We start from the raw sequence: 6,135 nt of genomic DNA on the forward strand, positions 1-6,135 counted from the left end.
AAGAAGGTCCAAGGGATACAGTAAACCTGAAGTGAAGCATCGGTATCTAAAACTGGACTCACAGGAGAGGTTCAAATCATAGAAAGTTAGAATCTCATTCCTCTTGTACTTAAGTCGGCAATGTGCCTTGTGTATTAAATTCGGATGCAATTTCTGTGTTTCATCGTCAATAAGAAGGTGCAAGGTATACAGTAAACCTGAAGAGAAGCATCGGAATCTAAAACTAGACTCACAGGAGAGGTTCAATTCATAGAAAGTGAGAGTGTCAGTCCTCTTGGAATTAAGTCGACATTGTGCCGTTTGTATTAAATTCGGATGCACATTCTGTGTTCCATCGTCAATAAGAAGGTCCAAGGGATACAGTAAACCTGAAGTGAAGCATCGGAATCTAAAACTGGACTCACAGGAGAGGTTCAAATCATAGCAAGTGAGAGTATCAGTCCCCTTGTACATAAGTCGCCCTAGTGCCTTTTCTATTAAATTCGGATGCAATTTCTGTGTTTCATCGTCAATAAGAAGGTGCAAGGTATACAGTAAACCTGAAGAGAAGCATCGGAATCTAAAACTAGACTCACAGGAGAGGTTCAATTCATAGAAAGTGAGAGTGTCAGTACTCTTGGAATTAAGTCGACATTGTGCCATTTGTATTAAATTCGGATGCACATTCTGTGTTCCATCGTCAATAAGAAGGTCCAAGGGATACAGTAAATCTGAAGTGAAGCATCGGAATCTGAAACTGGACTCACAGGAGATGTTCAAATCATAGAAAGTGAGAGTGTCAGTCCTCTTGTACTTAAGTCGCCATTGTGATTTTTGTATTAAATTCGGATGCAATTTCTGTGTTTCATCGTCAATAAGAAGGTCCAAGGGTTACAGTAAACCTGAAGTGAGGCATCGGAATCTAAAACTGGACTCACTGGAGAGGTTCAAATCATAGAAAGTTAGAGTGTCAATCCTCTTGTACTTAAGTCGGCATTGTACCTTTTGTATTAATTTCGGGTGCAAACTCTGTGTTTCATCGTCAATTAGAAGGTCCAGAGGGATACAGTAAACCTGAAGCGAAGCATCGGAATCTAAAACTGGACTCACAGGAGAGGTTCAAATCATAGCAAGTGAGAGTGTCAGTCCTCTTGTACTTAAGTCGGAATTGTGCCTTTTGAATTTATTTCCGATGGAATTTCTGTGGTTCATCGTCAATAAGGAGGTGCAAGGTATACAGTAAACCTGAAGTGAAGCATCGGAATCTAAATCTGACCTCACAGGAGAAGTTCGAATCATAGAAAGTGAGAGTGTCAGTCCTCTTTTACTTAAGTCGACATTGTGCCTTTTGTATTAAATTCGGATGCAATATCTGTTTTCATCGTCAATAAGAAGGTCCAAGGGATACAGTAAACATGAAGTAAAGCATCGGAATCTAAAACTGGAATCACAGGAGAATTTCAAATCATAAAAAGGTAGAGTGTCAGTCCTATTGTACTTAAGTCGGCATTGTGCCTTTTGAATTTAATTCCGGTGCTATTTCTGTGTTTCATTGTCAATAAGAAGGTCCAAGGGATACAGTAAACCTGAAGTGAAGCATCGGAATCTAGAACTGGACTCACAGGAGAAATTCAAATCATAGATAGTGAGAGTGTCAGTCCTCTTTTACTTAAGTCGGCATTGTGCCTTTTGTATTAAATTCGGTTGCAATTTCTGTGTTTCATCGTCAATAAGAAGGTGCAAGGTATACAGTAAACCTGAAGTGAAGCATCGGAATCTAAAACTGGACTCACAGGAGAGGTTCAAATCATAGAATCTTAGAGTGTCAGTCCTCTTGTACTTAAGTCGGCATTGTGCCTTTTGTATTAAATTCGCATGCAAACTCTGTGTTTCATCGTCAATAAGAAGGACCAAGGGATACAGTAAACCTGAAGTGAAGCATCGGAATCTAAAACTAGACTCACAGTAGAGGTTCAAATCATAGAAAGTGAGAGTGTCAGTCCTCTTGTACTTAAGTCGGCATTGTGCCGTTTGTATTAAATTCGGATGCAATTTCTGTGTTTCATCGTCAATAAGAAGGTCCGAGGTATACAGTAAACCTGAAGTGAAGCATCGGAATCTAAAACTGGACTCACAGGAGAGGTTCAAATCATAGAAAGTGAGAGTGTTAGTCCTCTTCTACTTAGGTCGGCACTGTGCCTTTTGAATTTAATTCCGATGCAATTTCTGTGTTTCATCGTCAATAAGAACGTCCAAGGGATACAGTAAACCTGAAGTGAAGCATCGGAATCTAAAACTGGACTCACAGGAGAGGTTCAAATCAGAGAAAGTGAGAGTGTCAGTCCTCTTATACTTAAGTCGGAATTGTGCCTTTTGAATTTAATTCCGATGCAATTTCTGTTTTTCATCGTCAATACGATGGTGCAAGGTATACAGTAAACCTGAAGTGAAGCATCGGAATCTAAATCTGACCTCACAGGAGAAGTTCGAATCATGGAAAGTGAGAGTGTCAGTGCTCTTGTACTTAAGCCGCCATTGTGCCATTTGTATTAAATTCGGATGCAATTTCTGTGTTTCATCGCAAATAAGATTTTCCAAGGGATACAGTAAACCTGAAGTGAAGCATCGGAATCCGAAACTGGACTCGCAGGAGAGGTTCAAATCATAGAAAGTGAGAGTGTCAGTCCTCTTGTACTTAAGACGCCATTGTGCCTTTTGTATTAAATTCGGTTGCAATTTCTGTGTTTCATCGTCAATAAGAAGGTCCAAGGGATACAGTAAACCTGAAGTGAAGCAACGGAATCCAAAACTGGACTCACAGGAGAGGTTCAAAACATAGAAAGTTAGAGTGTCAGTATTCTTGTACTTAGGTCGGCATTGTGCCTTTTGTATTATATTCGGATGCAAACTCTGTGTTTCGTCGTCAATAAGAAGGTCCGAGGGATACAGTAAACCTGAAGTGAAGCATCGGAATCTAAAACTGGACTCACAGGAGAGGGTCAAATCATAGAAAGTTAGAGTGTCAGTCCTCTTGTACTTAAGTCGGCATTGTGCCATTTGAATTTAATTCCGATGCAATTTCTGTGTTTCATCGTCAATAAAAAGGTCCAAGGGATACAGTAAACCTGAAGTGAAGCATCGGAATCTAAAACTGGACTCACAGGAGATGTTCAAATCATAGAAAGTGAGAGTGTCACTCCTCTTGTACTTAAGTCGCCATTGTGATTTTGGTATTAAATTCTGATGCAATTTCTGTGTTTCATCGTCAATAAGAAGGTCCAAGGGATACAGTAAACCTGAAGAGAAGCAGCGGAATCTAAAACTAGACTCACAGGAGAGGTTCAATTCATAGAAAGTGAGAGTGTCAGTCCTCTTGGAATTAAGTCGACATTGTGCCATTTGTATTAAATTCGGATGCACATTCTGTGTTCCATCGTCAATAAGAAGGTCCAAGGGATACAGTAAACCTGAAGTGAAGCATCGGAATCTAAAACTGGACTCACAGGAGAGGTTCAAATCATAGCAAGTGAGAGTATCAGTCCCCTTGTACATAAGTCGCCCTAGTGCCTTTTGTATTAAATTCGGATGCAATTTCTGTGTTTCATCGTCAATAAGAAGGTCCAAGGGATACAGTAAATCTGAAGTGAAGCATCGGAATCTGAAACTGGACTCACAGGAGATGTTCAAATCATAGAAAGTGAGAGTGTCAGTCCTCTTGTACTTAAGTCGCCATTGTGATTTTTGTATTAAATTCGGATGCAATTTCTGTGTTTCATCGTCAATAAGAAGGTCCAAGGGTTACAGTAAACCTGAAGTGAGGCATCGGAATCTAAAACTGGACTCACTGGAGAGGTTCAAATCATAGAAAGTTAGAGTGTCAGTCCTCTTGTACTTAAGTCGGTATTGTACCTTTTGTATTAATTTCGGGTGCAAACTCTGTGTTTCATCGTCAATTAGAAGGTCCAGAGGGATACAGTAAACCTGAAGCGAAGCATCGGAATCTAAAACTGGACTCACAGGAGAGGTTCAAATCATAGCAAGTGAGAGAGTCAGACCTCTTGTACTTAAGTCGGAATTGTGCCTTTTGAATTTATTTCCGATGCAATTTCTGTGGTTCATCGTCAATAAGAAGGTGCAAGGTATACAGTAAACCTGAAGTGAAGCATCGGAATCTAAATCTGACCTCACAGGAGAAGTTCGAATCATGGAAAGTGAGAGTGTCAGTGCTCTTGTACTTAAGTCGGCATTGTGCCATTTGTATTAAATTCGGATGCAATTTCTGTGTTTCATCGTCAATAAGAAGGTCCAAGGGATACAGTAAACCTGAAGTGAAGCATCGGAATTTAAAACTGGACTCACAGGAGATGTTCAAATGATAGAAAGTTAGAGTGTCAGTCCTCTTGTACTTATGTCGGCATTGTGCTTTTTGAATATAATTCCGATGTTTTTTCTGTGTTTCATTGTCAATAAGAAGGTCCAAGGGATACAGTAAACCTTAAGTGAAGCATCGGAATCTAAAACTGGACTCACAGGAGAGGTTCAAATCATAGAAAGTGAGAGTGTCATGTCTCTTATACTTAAGTCGACATTGTGCCATTTGTATTAAATTCGGATGCAATTTCTGTGTTTCATCGTCAGTAAGAAGGTCCCAGGGATACAGTAAACCTGAAGTGAAGCATCGGAATCTAAAACTGGACTCACAGGAGAGGTTCAAATCATAGAAAGTGAGAGTGTCAGTCCTCTTGTACCTAAGTCGCCATTGTGCCTTTTGTATTAAATTCGGATGCAATTTCTGTGTTTCATCGTCAATAAGAAGGTCCAAGGGATACACTAAACCTGAAGTGAAGCATCGGAATCCAAAACTGGACTCACAGGAGACGTACAAATCATAGAATGTTAGAGTGTCAGTCCTCTTGTACTTAAGTCGGCATTGTGCCTTTTGTATTAAATTCGGATGCAAACTCTGTGTTTCGGCGTCAATAAGAAGGTCCAAGGATACAGTAAACCTGAAGTGAAGCATCGGAATCTAAAACTGGACTCACAGGAGAGGTTCAAATCAGAGAAAGTGAGAGTGTCAGTCCTCTTATACTTAAGTGGGAATTGTGCCTTTTGAATTTAATTCCGATGCAATTTCTGTGTTTCATCGTCAATACGATGGTGCAAGGTATACAGTAAACCTGAAGTGAAGCATCGGAATCTAAATCTGACCGCACAGGAGAAGTTCGAATCATGGAAAGTGAGAGTGTCAGTGCTCTTGTACTTAAGCCGGCATTGTGCCATTTGTATTAAATTCGGATGCAATTTCTGTGTTTCATCGCAAATAAGAAGGTCCAAGGGATACAGTAAACCTGAAGTGAAGCATCGGAACCTAAAACTGCACTCACAGGAGAGGTTCAAATCATAGAAAGATAGAATGTCAGTCCTCTTGTACTTAAGTCGGCATTGTGCCTTGTGTATTAAATTCGGATGCAATTTCTGTGTTTGATCGTCAACAAGAAGGTGCAAGGTATACAGTAAACCTGAAGTGAAGCATCGGAATCCAAAACTGGACTCACAGGAGAGGTTCAAATCATAGAAAGTGAGAGTGTCAGACCTCTTGTACTTAAGTCGACATTTTGCTATTTGTATTAATTTGGGATGCAATTTCTGTGTTTCATCGTCAATAAGAAGGTCCAAGGGATACAGTAAATCTGAAGTGAAGCATCGGAATCTGAAACTGGACTCACAGGAGAGGTTCAAATCATAGAAAGTGAGAGTGTCATGCCTCTTATACTTAAGTCGACATTGTGCCATTTGTATTAAATTCGGATGCAATTTCTGTGTTTCATCGTCAGTAAGAAGGTCCCAGGGATACAGTAAACCTGAAGTGAAGCATCGGAATCTAAAACTGGACTCACAGGAGAGGTTCAAATCATAGAAAGTGAGAGTGTCAGTCCTCTTGTACCTAAGTCGCCATTGTGCCTTTTGTATTAAATTCGGATGCAATTTCTGTGTTTCATCGTCAATAAGAAGGTCCAAGGGATACACTAAACCTGAAGTGAAGCATCGGAATCCAAAACTGGACTCACAGGAGACGTACAAATCATAGAATGTTAGAGTGTCAGTCCTCTTGTACTTAAGTCGGCATTGTGCCTTTTGTATTAAATTCGGATGCAA

The sequence above is a fragment of the Schistocerca serialis genome, unplaced genomic scaffold, assembly GCF_023864345.2.
Source record: "Schistocerca serialis cubense isolate TAMUIC-IGC-003099 unplaced genomic scaffold, iqSchSeri2.2 HiC_scaffold_1417, whole genome shotgun sequence".
Taxonomy (NCBI): Eukaryota; Metazoa; Arthropoda; class Insecta; order Orthoptera; family Acrididae; genus Schistocerca; species Schistocerca serialis.